At 45.7% G+C, this 16,612-nt stretch overlaps 1 long non-coding RNA gene across 1 annotated transcript; it reads right to left on the bottom strand.

Annotated features, from left to right (window-relative positions):
- Positions 1-4,613: 4,613 nt before the first annotated feature.
- Positions 4,614-7,347, bottom strand: LOC109301212. Its single transcript, XR_002098469.1, has 2 exons — positions 7,233-7,347; positions 4,614-6,144 (listed from the first exon to the last, which is right to left on the bottom strand). It is a non-coding gene; the product is annotated as an uncharacterized LOC109301212 (long non-coding RNA).
- Between the last annotated feature and the right edge of the window lie 9,265 nt (positions 7,348-16,612).

The following is a 16,612-nucleotide window of genomic DNA, read 5'->3' as shown; positions in this document are numbered from 1 at the left end:
CTTGGAACTGAAAATATGGTAACCCTAACCCAGAGACTTTCAACTGGCCTATTTCCAGTTTCATACTGGAGTTCTGATATATCTGATGTAATGATAACATTACATTATAACATTATAGCATTATTACATAATAACATTACATCATGGGGTCGGCAACCCCTGGCACATGTGCCATTAGTGGCACGCGGAGACATTTTTCCTGGCACACTTGGAGGCACACAAAGAAATTGGGGTTTTTGCTGTTGTTTTTTTAAGTTGCTGCTCTGGGCTGTGCAGCCACAAGTCCCAGCGTCATGGCAGGCCCTGGGGCAGAGCCAGGGCAGTGCAGGCAGGGAAGCTGTCTGTGCTCTCCTGCCCCCGCCCCATGCTCCCAGGCTGCGCCCTCCAGCCCGGCTGGCCCCTGGAGGGAGCTATTCAGGCAGGCAGACACCCTGTACCACCTGGGGCAGCGCTGAGGTGCTGAGTGCTGTGGCCAGGAGGTCGGGACAGGGTCTGGGCAGCGTGGGGGGAGGCGCCACAGGCAAGCCAGCCTGGTCGGGCCCTTGGGAAAGGAGGGGCTGGGCGGGGAGTGGGGGCTGCCCTGGGGTCTGCAAGCTCAAGCTGTGGTGGGCAGGCAGGCAGGGGTGCCCAGTGGCACCCATGGTGGGGCCTGGCCCGGCCCACAGGTCCTCAGAGATAGGCCACAGCTACCCTGCGCATGTGGGGATGCTGCCTGGCTGAGGCAAGACACTGGGCTTGGGGGCTTCTCTCTCCAGGATCAGCCTCCCTGCATGCTGAGCACAGTGCAGGCAGAGCAGAGCCATCCCCGGTGGAGGGGCCTGGCCGTGGGAGCCCCCTGGAGCCCCCAGGTCCTGGCCTTGCCCACCCGCAGCTCCTCTCAAGAGGCCAGGGCTGGGGCAGGCACTGCACAGAGCTGCTGCGCTGCAGGCTCCCGGCTGGCTCAGCCCCGAGCACTGGCTGTGGCGGCTGTTCCCAAAGCCCGGGGAACAGCCTGTGGCTGCAGCTCCCACTTGCAATGTACCTGGCATGCACAGAGACCAAGCAGGGAGTTCCCTGAGCCCGGCATCATGCCCCAGCCAGGCAGTGTCCCTTCATGGGCAGGGTGACTGTGCCCCATCCCTGCAGAGCTGCCCAGGCCAGCTGGGCCCCACCTCCAGTGCTGCTGGGTCCCACCTCTGTGGCCTGAGTAGCAGAGCCCTGGGGCAGCCCCCGCTCCCCACCTGACACCAGCTCTCCTCCAGCTGCAGCCTTCCCAAGGGCCTGGCCAAGCCAGCCTGCCCACAGTGTCTCCCCCACCCCACCCCGTGCCTGCTGCCCCCTGGTTCTCTCTCCCTCTCTTCCACCTCATCACAACATGGTTAACAAGAAAAAAAAAGTCACAAGCAGAAGGCAGTTCATGAAGTTTTATTTATTGTCATCAGGTTTTGAATTTTTAGAAAGCCTGGTATTTACTGTAAAAAAAAAAAAAGCAACATTAATGATTATTAATTGAATTAAATATGCAGTGCATCCTGCCATGTACCCCCTCCACCCCAGTTTTGTTTTTGTGGCGCACTGGCACTCCAGCACCTTACAAGGTAGACATTGTGGTTTTTTCAGCACTCCAGCCAAAAAACATTGCCTACCCCTGCATTACATGATAAATTATTACATTATATATTATAATATTATTACAATATAACATTACATTATTACATGATATATTATAACATGGTTACATTATTACATGGTAAAATTATTGCATGATTACATCATAACATAATTACACTATAATAAGATACAGTGTAACATTTTACATATTATTACATGATACATTATACCATTATTACATGATTAAATCATGACATGATTACTTCATAACATGATTACATTATAATATGATTACATTATAACATTATCCCATGATACATAATATAACATAATATATAAGATAAATTGTATGTTGTCTATAACATGGATAATATTCTTTATACTGCATATGCCATATATATGTTATATATAATATGTGTGATGTGACATTTGTATAATATATCATAAATATCAGCAGCAGCAATCTCTCAATTCAAGGATGATCTCTGCAACAGCATGGATGGGTCTTGAGGTGACTTGTGTTCAATCCTTGAGCCACAGACCTATCAACAGAAGTTGCAGATCTTTCTGCAGGAGTGAGTAGACCATAGGCTAGGATTTCTCTCCTTCTCCTTCCTCTGTTCTCTCTTCTCTAGTTCGAGGGCAAGACGCTTTATCTCTAAACAGGCTGCTGCTTAGTTTAGGATGCAGAGCCATTTATATAATATATCATAATCTATATTATAAATAATGTATCATAATTACTATGTGATAGCCTTATGATGGGAGTCACTAGATGGCAATGTTAAATTGTGGTATTCTTTTTTTCTTGATGTGTGATCTGTTCAGTCTTGGAAGAAGTGCCAACATTGTGCAGTCTTTATAGCTGAGGAGCTGTGGCAAGCAAGAGTGTTGTTTGTTCTCTGTGTAGCAGGACACTAGGGTGCCTGCTACTGACATTGGTGAGAGGGCTTAGCTGCCAATCAACAGAACAACACAGCTGGCGGTTGCTGGGGCAGCTGATTGGGTCAGCTGACCGCCAGGGGGCTGGGCCTGGCCCATATAAACAGAAGAGGCTGAGGCTAGAGCAGTAACAGTTTGGCTGTGGAGTAAAGCAGAGTAAACCAGCATGGTTGCTCTACTGCCTTAGAGTCTGGAAAATGGTGTGGAGAGGAGAGGCCCCGATGGAGATGAGGAGTAGCCAGAGCAGTGTGGAGCATATGTTGTAGCCAATTGGCTCATAGCTTGTGTTTTGTTTATGTAAGACCAGTCAGGAGGCTTATCTGTGTTGTATTCGGTTGGCTTATGGTTTTATGTTTCTTGGTTGTTATTGTTACAGCGGAGGACCAGGTGAGGCTGTAGGGGTGCGAGGAGGCCTCATGAGAGCTCCCCAGTAGCTTGGGGGGTTCCTGGTGCCCAGTAGGGGCACAGCAAGTGGTGCCAGCGAGGGCACAGCGATTGGTGCCACAGCTGGCGCGGTGGGAGAGCGCTGGAGAGGCGTGGTGTGTGGGGGTTGAGACCCCAGCCCGTGAGGGCAGTATTCTGCCCAGTAGGGCGTAGGACCCTGAGAAGGGTCAGGGGGCCAGGCATGGCTACAGGCCACCTGACCCTGACCACCTGACAGGCCCGGAGAGACCAACAGAAGCATGAAGAGCACGAGGCATAAGCCCAAAGGGGGAAAGTCCCTTAGGAAGCCCAAGAAGGGGGAAGCCCCATAAAGGGGTGAGGGCCAGTGTAAGAGCCCAGAGTAGGGTGAGCGCGCTGGTAGAGGCCCGAGTAGGGCAGCGCACACAGTTTAAAGCCTGAAGAAAGTGATTTACATGAGCAGAAGCTCCAGGAAAAGGTGAGGGCCAGTGTAAGAGCCCAGAGTAGGGAGAGTGCACCAGTAGAGGCCCGAGGCAGGGCGCATGTGCAATTTTTTTTTTTTTTTTTTTGTTTTTTGTTTTTAAAGCCCCAGGAGAGGGCGAGGCAGTGCACGCAGGACAGAGCCCCAGGAGAGGGCGAGCTTAGCGAGAAACTTAAAGGAGCCAGCTCAGGGGCCGGCCTGAGTGGGCTAATGAATACAAGGGAACCGGCAAAAGGGGCACGAGTTGTATGACAAGCTCGGGAGCACCAGTAAGGGTGCCGGTTGAGTGATAAGCCCAGGGGCGTTAGCCAGGACGCCGGTTGAGTGACAAGGCCAGGGCGCCTACGGGAGGCGCCAGTGGTGTGGTAAGTCCAAGGCCAGGGCACCAGTCAGGGCGCAGAGAGCAAACTGACTAGCCAACGTCCGGGACATCTGCAAGGCTTGGGGCATGCTAAAGGGGAGGTTGGAGGCACGCATAGCCCATAAGGCTGGGGTGCACAGGGTCACTTAGAGGATATGGGCCAGTACGAACATAGCACCGTGTCATAGAGACCAGTAAGGCAGCCTCCCTTAAAGATAAGTATATAACAGCAAGACATGGCGGGCGAGACAGAGGGTGCTAAACAGTTAACTTGGCACGGTAGGGGATGCTAGGGGGATCACGGCCGCTCCTAGGGCCCACCCCGTGACACTCGGCTTTCTTCTGGTTAACTGAACTCAGGTGTTTGTATAGAGTTTTTTTGTTTTTGTTTTTTTTTTTTCTGCAAGGAAACCCTTGTTTGTTTGGAGGAGGAGATTCCTGGAAAAGGGAATTGACTGTATGCTGCCTAACCAGACCTCTGTTTAAGGACTGGTGTCTATGGTGTACCTCACTTATTTTACGCTATGAACATATACTGGGTCCAGGTCACTGATTCCCCTCCATCAGACAACCAGTGCACAGGGCCTGAGACATGCTACTTTTCAGCAGCGAGAACAATATTAAAGACCACTATAACAAACAAAAATGTTAGTTTAAGGTGCTCATAGCTTCATAACAGAGAATTCCACCCCAGATACTTTATAACAGATATAGCCTGCCTTAATGAGTAGTTACCATATCTATTAGGAATATTTCTTATTTTTCCTGTAATGGGTTGATCTATATCAGTTAGATTCACATTAGGACAGTAATCCTAAACTGGTCAATTTGCCTTTACTTGATTATTCAAAATAGGAAGACAATTTGGGTTGCTAAAAGCTCATTCAAATAAAAAAGTTATAAAAATTAACATATAAATATACTCAGCAAATTCTAGTTATTTTTGAAGTGTCCTTCCTAAATGGCTCACTTAACAAAAGAGTAGAGATTAAATTTATTATGCAGATAACAGTAATCTCTATGACCTCACATAATAGTTTATATGATTATAAAATCTTTTAATATATCAAAAAGATTCAAAGATTTCACCTCAACAAGTATGACCTCCAGAAGTCCCTCCCAGCCATATTTTGTAACATTTTCCAGCCCTAAACATAGTTACCTCAAACTTCTAGACTTTCATAGTGTATAAATATTCCTGCTATGATTCAGAAAAGTCTTTCATGCTATGTTCTCAGCTGTGTGTGGAAAATTAAACTCACTCACATCCAATCCAAGCCTCTTACTTGAAAAAGCTTGGGAGAACAGTTGACTCTTGAACCTTGAAAATTTAGCAAAGCTAAGCTCAAATTAAATGAGGAGGGGAGCAAATTCCAGAAACCACAACACCACAGTAAGAATACTGCTCATTATCTCTTTCTTGGACTTGAGACAAGCTCAAGCACCTTACCTAATTACAAATTCCATGATATTTCCCAGACAGACTCTCAAATAGGCCAGGCCATTTATATGTTGCAATCAATAACCCCCAAAGGAACTGTCAGCCAGCAAATATCGCAATGCACAGGTGAAATATGGTCTTTGTATGAAATCCTACTTAAAACAGAGACCAGTGATTTCTGCACCAACTTTCAAATGCATTTAGGCTAGGGCCAGAAGTTACACATAAACCAGTTTAAGTGATCAGAAACTGGTTTAAACCTGAAACAGAACATAAACCAGGTTCAAAATAGCTGAAACTGGTTTAAGATAAACCTGGTTAAATATAGTATCAGTGTCACCAAGTCTCAGTTGCCACCTGTGACAGGCTAACAAGTCTTGGTGACTGGGTAATTCCAGGTCTCTGGACAGGGAAAGGTTTGGTTCACTCTATCCTTCAGGACAGACTGTTCCTTCCATTGCTTAATCTCACCCACCACAACCTTGATGGAAGATTAATAGGAGGTGATATGTGATCTGAGAACAGTCAATCCTTGGGCAAGGAAGGAATACCAAGAATGAGCCTAGGTTTGTGCAGCACTGTGTTCTTTGGGATCGTCCGACTGACCTTAAGGGCCAAGTTTTGGGAACTCCTCCTACCCCTAGACTCCCGCCTCATACCTCTGGTTATTTAATTACTTAAAGTCCTATCTGCACCCAGCCTTTTTGCTGTAGGCTTCAGATTTAGTTCCTGCCATACCCGAGAGTCTGTCTTTTATCAGAATAAATAAATGTGAGCAGCTCAGCTGCTCCTCGCCCATCCAGTGCTCAGCTCGCTCTGATGTCCACTCGCCACCAAGCCTTAGTTCCTAGGGCTTCTTAGGCTCTCCCGCTGGCTCTCTGCTCCAATCAAGCATGATCTTGGCTGCACAGCTGAGGCTTGTGATCTCTGTAGTGGAAACAGCTGGGCCTCGATCAGCTGGCTCCTGGCTCAGTTGCAGAGCTGGTGCAGGGTTTTGGCCCCATTCCCTCTCAGAACGCTGACTTCCATCGGTGTGGGGCTCCAGCATCAGCCTCACTCCTCATCAGGCTTCCCAGTTCAGCTGGGGCAGGAGAAGGTACTCACTCTGGCTCTTCCGACTCCATGCCAGTTCAAGCATCCAGGTAAGTCCTTGGAACTTACAAGATTCGGGCAGGGGTGCAAGCTGGGTCCTTTTCTTTACCGGCTTTGCCACAATCAGACTTAACTGACTTGGGCCAAAATGGTTTATGGAACTTCTGTCCCCAGCCCCTTCCTGGTTTAAGTCAAATCAGAGTCCCCCAGCATGCTTTTCAACCCTGGGCTGGTCTATGCTGTCTACTCCAAAGAGCAGGGCTGGCCCCACCCCTCTGCTTTCTAGCTGGAGCAGGGGTAGGGGATGCCCAGATGCCGTCCTGGCGTGGCCTCCTGAGGTGAAGGTGCAGGGAGGGGTTTTCATAGATTTCGTAGACATTAGGGCTGGAAGGGACCTCGGAAGATCATCGAGTCCAGCCCCCTGCCCCAGGGGCAGGAAGTCAGCTGGGGTCATAGGATCCCAGCAAGAAAAACATCCAGATTTCTCTTGAAGGCGTTCAAAGTACGTGCTTGAACCACCTCCGGCGGCAGGCTATTCCAGACCTTGGGGGCTCAGACAGTAAAGAAGTTCTTTCTTATGTCCAGCCTGAAATGGTCTTGCAGGAGTTCATAACCATTCACTGTTGTCATCCCTTCGGGCGCTCTGGTGAATCAATTCAGGCTCAGGCTTTTCGAATGTCTGTATTTAGCCATAAAGTGTAACCTCAATGCATGAACCACTGTAATAAAGCCAAATCTGAAAGAAAAAGATTCATGTCCCTCCCAAGCGCACATGATAAAATGCGCCCTTAGAAGCAGCTTCAACATGGATATCCAGTGAGATTACCAGGTTGCGAGCTTTGGTAATAGCTGATGTTAAGGATATTGATATAATACTCTCTAGCAGTTCTCAGCCTTTTTAGACTCAAGGCTGTGGTGCTTACCTCCTTGCAAAAGGTTCTAGCAGGGACTGAGCCTGCACTTCTGCGCTTATCTCCTCAAACCTGGCAGCACCCTTTGAAAGAGCTTGTAGCACCCTGGTTGAGAATCAGTGATCTACACCAACACTAACAATGGGGTTTTTTCCCTCTGTCATAATTCTAGGATCTGGATCTTCCATCTGTTTTGGTTCTGCAAATCAGTTTCTAAAGCAAGTTGATCTAAAAGGTACTATATCATGCATGCGGTAATTAATACAAGAAAATGGGGTTTGTTCATGCAACCTAGTAGAGATCCATTTGTACATGCAAAAGTGTATATTAATTCATTTAATTACTGATCCTTTTCTCTCTTGCAAGTGGTAGAACACTCCAATCAAGAAGTGTCTTCAGATTTACATGATCCCTGGTTGCAGGATTTGGGACAAGGACTTTTCCTGGACAAATGGCAAATTATTATTTAAGTATCATTATTGTTTTTTTCAAAGGAGGATAAAATTAACCATTAGTAATCATGCTTTGTGTCCATAATGTGGGAGTCATACATTCTCTGGTGAATATAGTATCATAGAATTATAGAGAAGTAGGGTCTGGAAGGGACCTCCAGAGGTCATTTAATCTAACTCCCTCATCCAGTCCAAATAGACACAACTTATATGGCTCACATTTTGCTGGCTTATAACTATGTCAAGTAGGTCATGGTTTTTTGGTGGATGGTAATTGTAGATACAAGGGCAGAATCAAAGGATCAAATTCTGGGATAAAGTAAAATGAAGTTGATTTTTAGTCTGAGGATCTGGCTAAAATTACTTTAACTCTGACCTTCCACCTGTTTTTCTCTGTGGGATTTTTTAAAGTGCAGTTTATTCTGTAAATACTGTTTTTCAGATATTTATCTGAAATAAAACAAACTTGTTATCATGCTTAGTCTTCCTTGAAGACTTCAGGATTTCCCTGAGCTCACTGCAATGAGGAATCCTCAATCTTGTTGCAAAAATGCTTATTGATACAATTATTATAGTTCAGTCAGTACAAACTTGCCTGTGTCTTTCAATTTTATCTTTACAATCCAATGGACATAAAATTATATGTATAGAATATAACAAACATGCTTATGGTTTTGGGTTCTTCTTATATTAAATTAAATATTCTGGCTAATTAAAAACATTCCAGGAGATTTCTGCTATCTGTCACCCAGGGTCAATGTTCAAGGGAGATTACACCCTTGGCCATAAAAGACCCAAGAATGTTTACACAAACTATAGACGGTAACTTTTATAACTTACATATTGCTTTACCTTTCTATAGCATTTTCTTTTATGCTGTTACAGAACATGTATCGAAGCATTTATTATTGGGTCTTGTATTATACAAGATATTTCATTGGGGCTTTTAACTACAAAATATAAATTACTATAAATATTAGATTGTTAAAACTGGGAATCATTTGATGATAAGTCAACCAACAAGAGTGGATCTTCAGAGAGCAAGGCACCTTCTGAGTCACTGATTTCATATAGAAATTATTTTAATCCCAAGAAAGGCAATTTCGTCAGATATTTGGGTTTCTTTAAAAGGACACATTACAAAAATACGAATAATGAAAATGCAAAATATTTTCTTACTGAAAGCATTTTCTGCTATATGCAGTCTAAAATTTACAACTTCAAGAGAAAAACACTGACTGGCATTTGAAAATATTCTACAAAAACTTGCTAGTTTCTCTAACTTATGCTTTATTTGACTAGTAGAAACCTCAATTTATTCCTTAATGCTTGAAGAAGTAGGCAGCTTCATTTTTTTAATCTACTTTTGCTAAATTTATCTAACTGCAAACATCTAATGTAATAATTCCCTAATATCATTGTTATGTAAATGATAATAAGTTGTATGTGGTTGCATGGACTCCAGTGGCTTTGTTTGCTAATACCAGGATCTATTTAAATATGGAATAATCATATTGGTTGCGAATCAGTCAGGAATCTTAGGCTTATGGCAATGTTTATGCAACTTCTTTAACAAAGTAATGTAAGAGCCACCTATCTAAAGACTGTTAAGAAAAAGAGACAGTACTTTATGGAATAGATGTTTATAAAGACACTCAAGAATTAATTCTGTTTAAAAATTACAATTTTGAGAGCAGCATGGCTAAGATGGAAGTTGTAAAGCACTACCAAGGAATTAGATTTAAATGTGTCTTGTACTAGTTTTACTGAGATATTGAAACACCACTTAAACTTTAAATCACATCAAGAATTGTAAATGTGATTTAAAATTCTAACACCCTTTCCCATTAAACAAGGTTGTTCCTTAAGAGGAGAAATAGGGGCAGATACTAAAAAAGGACATAGTCACCTAAAATAGGACTTCATTAGACTTTAGGCACATAAATCCAAAATTACAATCCATAAAAATTGCTCTCAGTGGCCATCTAAACCTGAAGGCACATAAAACTCTCACTAGAGCAATTCCTCTGTTGCAAAGAACTCAGAACAACTCACAACAAGTCAGAATGTTTTTAACACTGTGAATTCCTATTTGAAATATCTGGGTTTATCTGGAAAACACCAATACCTGATTTGCACACCTAACAGTGTTGATATTGCACAGCATTCTGCAGCACTCTTAATAAGATCTCACACCACTGTGTTTGAAAATCAGTGGGTTATGGTTTAATTTGCTTGAAAAGAGCAGTTCTGAATTCTGTTCCCCACTCTCACAATTTTTTTCTGTTTTATCCAATAACTGTTGTAAGCAGCATATATAAACAGTTCCGGGCAAGGACCAGAACCCAAGATTTTTCCCCCCTTCCCAGCTAAATGTCCCAGCTACTATGTGACAGAGTTTTGTTTCTTGCTTGCTCTATTTCTGGTCCCATCAGTCCTTCATTCCTTCTTTATGGCAGCTCAGCTTCAATGGAAGGGAGGGAGAGATAAGTGCACACCACAGGCTGGTCCTTTGTTCTGTGTACAGAATATGCACTGGCTCCAGCCCCTGCACCCTGTGCAGCCCACACCAGATTGGATCTGCACACCCTATGCACCATGTGGGGCCAGGGACAGTGCATGTTGCTTGCAGCACACCGGTCCAAAACCTATGGACAGCACTGCAGATGAGATGATATAGCTTCACAGGCCACCCCTGTTCTAACTTCACCGGCACCATTTCTAAAACTAGTTTAGAAATACGCTTACTGAAGAAAAACAAAGAGATTAGCATAATAGAGGGTAGATAGAATTACCCCTAGGTTTTGTCACGATGGATGGAAAACAATGGATAGTTGCATCTTTTTTGGCTGAGAACTTTCTCTGTTAATGGTGTTCCCTATTCTACATTACAGTAGCTCAGACCCAAGGGCCAGGTACAGACATTCCACTTTTAATGGATAAGTGACCAGAAACCAGAATATTCCTACAACAGACCAGAAGTTTGGTACACATAGATGGGTTTAAAGATGGTGGAACCAAGTCTAAGATTTGGACCTCCCCAGCCAAGGGGAAATCGATGTTCTGTTCAATACTGATCTAAACTATGCCACTTAGAGAAAACTGTGTAACTTAGATCAATTCCTCCTCAGGCTTTTTAAATGTCTATACCTAGCCTATATGTGAATTATTAGCTTGGATGCCCTGCACTAGTCATTCTGGTATTTGGAATCTCCAGGTTGGCTGCTTCTAAGAATATCACTTTTCAATCAACTGAAATAGCTTTGTCCTTGCCCTACCCCTTAGACCAGTGATTCACAACCAGAGTACCCCAGCACCCTGGGGTGTCTTGAGATCCTTTCAAGGGTGCTGTGGGGTGCCACACAGTGTTAGTACGGTTATTTGTGCAAGCAGGATTCACAAGTTAAACCCAGAGATTTTAAATAGGAATACATATTTGTGGTCTTTCGGAGTTCTTTACAATAGAGAAACTGCTCTATTATTTTTCTGCAGTCAAAAAAAAAAAGAGTGAAAACTAAGAGCTGGCATTTTCCAAGGGGTGCGTCAAATCTATCCAGGTGTTTCTTGAGGTTAAAAAGGTTGAGAATCACTGCCTTAAACCAGCCCAAACTCCTCTCCTTTATAAAAACAAAACAAAACAAAACAAAAAAAACAGGTGTAAAGCCATAGGAAGGGATAAGACATTAGAAGGAAATTGGACGGTGCAATTTTAATATAAAAGAACAGAAGGCTATTACATTAGTGAAAAGTAGAAATGCAAGGAGGCATCCAATTATGTACATAACTATGTATGCTGTGTATGCAGATACACAGCATCACTGATTTATAACATCTTCCAGGATAGAAAACAGCCACAAATAAGCTAGTGCCATGCAGGGATTTCAGACATTTATGTTGCAGTAAACTTTTGTTCTTATAATAACACCCACACATACTTTCAGCCTTTGAGGTCTTGTCTGAAAAATGTGAACAAGAAATAAAATTTACTGCAGCTAGTTTACACCAGCAGTTGACAACCGTTTTAGGCTGTGGGCCAGAGTAACCCAGCTGGAGTCAGAAGTGGATGAGCAGGTGCTAAGACCCAGCCACCAACCACTTTTCCCCATGCAGTATGGAAAGAGTGCCTGCAGCCCACACTTCTCACTGTGGTGACATGGGGAAGTAACTGCTGCCAAAGCCCCCTGTCACCAGATGTTGCCAAAGCCCCACTTCTGCAAGTCAGAGCCAGTGGTTCTGGGGCCTGGATCTGGCCTGTGGGCTGTAGGTAGCCAACTTCTGGTTTATACTGAAGATGAAGGGGTCAGACAAATGTGACCAGAACTAAACCTGTGGTTCTACACTTACACCTTTTGGAAGTCTACTTCTCTCTGTGAAAAAAAATGACACTGCAAGCCATCTTCTGCATACACACAGAAGCTAACCCATTTGCCCTACTATTGACTAATCTTTTTGAAATCCCCTCTGAGTCATCTCTCTCTGTTAATCCCTTTCTCTGGTTTATGGCTGGTAAACCTAACCATCTGTTACACTAAACTGGTGGCACCATGTGCCTGTTATGGACATGGAATAGGCCAGGCTAGACCAAAGTAAAGCATCAATTGTGGTCTAAGACTGCTTAGTGGTGTGGCCCACTCGAGGGACCTAAGGGAGCGTGGCTATGTCCTGGTCCAGTTTGAATCTCTCCAGACTTTAGTGATAGCTAACAACATCCATGTTGCAGATTGATGCCATGCAGGTGCAGATACCTAACTTGACACCTTAGGGACTCTTGTAGTTCCAAATGGAGGCACATATTGGATTTTGGTACAAAATAAGTTTTTAAGGTATTGGCAGTAGGCCAAATTGGATCACTCCTTTGGATCTAGGTGACTGACTGCCTAGTGAGACGGTATGAATCTGGCCCATAGCTGAGGCCCAGCCTTGTGTTTTATTTTTTTTTTCAAACTATGTGGAAAGTAAGAAGAAAGGCTTTGCATCTTCTCTTTAAAAATCTGGGGCCTTATCAGTGTCCAAGTTGTTTGGAAGACAGACTACTGACAAATATCTTTCCTCTCTTTGGATGCTACTAAACTATCCTTGCCAAGAAAGATTTATCTCTGACTGGCTCATAAATTGCTTGCCAGAGGAATGTACATTAAGGATGCTTATAAAAATCTTTCCCCATGGAGACAATACCAGCAGATCCTATCTAAGAGTTCAAACTCCCTCTTCAAATTGCAATTTGTCCTTAGAGCCAAATTTTACCTTATTGATCTAAGGACAATTTTTACCTTATGGATTACAGAATATGATTCTTAATATATATTTTATCAGTAACATTGTGCCTCCATTCTTGATTATGGTTTGCATGTTGTTTAAATAGATGTATGTCAAGACCTTATTTCATACCCCCTAGCAGGGACTTGTAATATATTTGTGTACCTGTGATATATTGTACTGAACACATTTCCAACTCCCTTATTTCTGTCACCTGTGAAATTACCTTTGGCAAGCTGGATTTAATAATTAAATTGACTCCCATTTGAAAACAAAATATTGACAAGTCTGTCAATAGCAAAACTATGATAAGATATGATCGGGACAGAATTATTAACTTCCAGCTTTTATATATGTCTCCACAGAAAAGACAAAGGGTCAATCCATGCTGGTTACAATAAGATGCCAGGCAAGTTCCTCAAGAGAGGAGTCTCTCACTAAGAGCTAGACAATGTGCTCTCTTTTCTGAAATCATTCATCTACTTCAGCAATAATCTGTCCCTCCAACTGAGCCTGGGACAAACATTAAAAAAATTCTTGGCTAGGGACAAACATTAAAAAAACTGGAGCCTCAATTGATTCAATCTTTGCAGGTTAGTCTAACCTGCAAAGATTGAACTGATTTGCAAGTGAACAGGCATTCACATTTAATTCTGGAAATGCGGGCACATGCTTGCAGTGACTCAAGCTAGAAGCTGGAGGTGCTCTCTTCCCTTAACAGCAGCCACAAGCCTGGAGGGAAGCTGACCTGGGTGGTGTGGTCAGGGCCCTGCAGGGACTAAGTATGATTGGGGCGGGGTTTAAACCCCCACCCTGGCCTGTAGGGACCCCAGCTGGGATGTACCTGGAGGGGAAGGTGGGAAGCAACCCTTGCCAGACTTGTCCCCAAGGCCAGAAACTGGCCGGGGCAAAGCCTCAGGCAAAGTGGCGCAGGGGGAGGGGATTAAACTCCCCTGTCTCCGGGTGGGCACGGGACCCTGTTGGAATCTGCCCAGCTTTCCCCCTGCTCTTGCTTGGGTGGTGTGGGGCCTTGGCATGGCCCTGCTATCTGCCCAGGGCTGAGGCTGTGGCTGCAGTCAGGGCTGCGGGCCTGAGCTTAGCTGGTTTGTGGGTGCTGCTGAGGGCGGAGGCAAAGGGGCAGCCCAGGCTGGGCTGCTTGGGCTGCATGGTGAGATTGCTCCTGGCTCCCCATGTCCAAGCTGGGCAGGGCTGTCATGGAGCCCCAGCCGACTGGGAAGGGCCCTGTGGGGCCAGCCCATCCTGCTGCGGCTGTGTGACAGCTTGGCCCAGCAGTACAGGCAGGGGGCGGCTGGGGAACGGGCTTCCTGGGTCAGCTTGGAGGCACTGGTAGGCCCTGAGCCTGGCAGTCACCAGCACACCCCCTGTCCTGTGCAGTACCTGGGGCTGCAGGCACATAACCAGCGGCAGGCTGGCTGGGGCTGGGCAAGCTATTCTGCCCCCCTCACCTCCTGCTGCCACTTCTGCAGCCACGCTGCACTGCTCGGGATGGGGGAAGGGGGGGCAGAAAGCTTCAGCCCCATGGCTTCTGCCCAGCAAATGGAGATCTGGCTCCAGCTCCCAGATGCCTTGGAAGGCACCTAGGAGCTGCAGTCAGAACTCTACACGTGGGGGAGAAGCTGCTGGGCTGAAACTTCCCTTCCCCATATTACCACTGCCTGGAGCAGCACAGGAGTGGGAGTGGGAGCGAGGGAAGTTGGCTTGGCCTGGCAGGGCTGTTTTTCTCCCATCACCTACAGCTGTGGCTTCAACTCCAGCCATACTGAGCAGGACCACTCAAGGCAGGGGGAGCTTCCTTCAGCTTGATGGCTTTGGCCCAGCTCATGGAGTTCTGGCTCCAGGTCCCAGACACTTTCCATGCTCTCCACCCACAAGGACTGCTCATTATGCTGGGCAGGCGGAGTGGGCTGAAAGAAGCCAGAGCTGGAGTCAAAGCTCCGTGAGCTGTATTGAAGCTGCTGGGCTGAAGGAAAGTCCCCCTGCCCCAAGTGGTGCTCCATGGTGCAGCAGGAACAGAAGCTGCAGCTGGATGCAACAAAAGAAAAACAGCTCTGCCAGGCCCAGCAGTTTCTGACCTGCGCGTGGAGCTCTGGTTGCGGGGACCTGGAGCCAGAGCTCCACATCCTGGGGAGAAGCCATGACACTGAAGCTTCCCACCACCCCTTCTCCCCACCCCCCAAAGCAGGGTAACCTGCTCCCCAGCCAACCCCCACCCGTGCTGCTAGGCTGGGCCATCATACAGCCAAAGCAGGCTGAAATGGGCGCTGCCCGCACAGGCCAGCCCTGTGGGGCCCTTCCCAGCCAGCTGGGGCTCCCTGATAGCCCCGCCCAGCTTGGGTGCAGGGAGCCACGTAGCCCACTGGGAAGGGCCTGGCCCCAGCAACCCAGCCTGGACTGGCCCCTCTGCCTCCTCCCTCAGCAGCACTCGCAGGCCAGCTTGGATCAGCCTCACAGCCCCAGCTGCTAACAAGGCAGGCAGATGTCAGGGGCCATGCCAGCCAGTTCTGGCCGTGTTCACTCCCCTCCTGCTGCAGTGGGGAGGGGGAGAATGGTGGATGGGGGCTGCAGTCCCCCTGTAGGGGAGAGGGGAGGAATAAATTTCCTCGCTGCTCCCTTTGCCTCAGGGGGCCATGCCTCTGGCCACACCCCTGCCCCCTGCTGGGGCTAGAGAACAGAGGGGAGGGGCCAGTCCAGCTCTGGAACAGAGAGCACAGCCTAGGGCTGGGATGCTGGAGGACTCTGGTTTAACTTAAACCAGGAAGGGGTCTGAGACAGAAGTTGCATAACCCAGTTTGACCCACATCAGTGAAGTCTGATACTACACTCAACCAGGTTTATCTTAAACCAGTTTTGGCCATTTTGAAACTGGTTTATGTGCATTGAATTTATGTTCTAAGTTTAAACCAGTTTCTGATCACTTAAACCAGTTTATGCGTAACTTCTGTCCCTAGCCCTTCAAAACTGCCTGAAATTTCATAAGAATTCCAGCCCTCAACCAGGTTCTCAGCAGGTTGTATGTATGTGTCACACACACTGTCTCATAGCTGCTTGAGTACAGTTTGTGAGTATGTGGGCATGTCTACACAAGAGGCTTAATGCACAGTAGACTAACCATGCTGATGCACTAATGCACAGTAGAATTAGTTTACTACAGAGTAGGCATCACAAAAAGACTGTGCATTGTTGCTACTACACATTAGCACATTTATGTAGTACCTCATATTAGAGGTACTAAACTTAATGTGCAGTAGCAATGGCACATTAATGCATATGTAGACACACTCCATGTGTACCAACTTTCTAATAGGGAACCCACCAGGTATACAAAAGAGGGAAAATGTGAGGTAATTTCTTACAGGATTGGAAATAAAAAATTCTAGATTTTTCCTGAACTAAAATGACCTTACACCTTCCAAAGATTGTTGTTGAAGGGAAAAAAGCAGATTTATTTATCAGGAGAAAACATAATTGCCCACTACAGGTAAATACCTATAAGAGATACTATCCAGCTAGGTGTAGCACTAACAAAAAAGAACTAAAAAGGAATAAACAAACAACAGATGGTGCTTATTTAAGGTCATATGTCACTTTAATAGCAATTTAAAAGCACAACACAAACATTAGTAATCAATACTCATAACATCCTTGTGTGAGTACACAAATATT

The sequence above is a fragment of the Gavialis gangeticus genome, unplaced genomic scaffold (genome assembly GCF_001723915.1).
Source record: "Gavialis gangeticus isolate Ggan-Ray unplaced genomic scaffold, GavGan_comp1, whole genome shotgun sequence".
Lineage (NCBI taxonomy): Eukaryota > Metazoa > Chordata > Crocodylia > Gavialidae > Gavialis > Gavialis gangeticus.
Note: the sequence above shows the minus strand (reverse complement) of the source record. Positions and strands in the feature narration are given on the sequence as shown.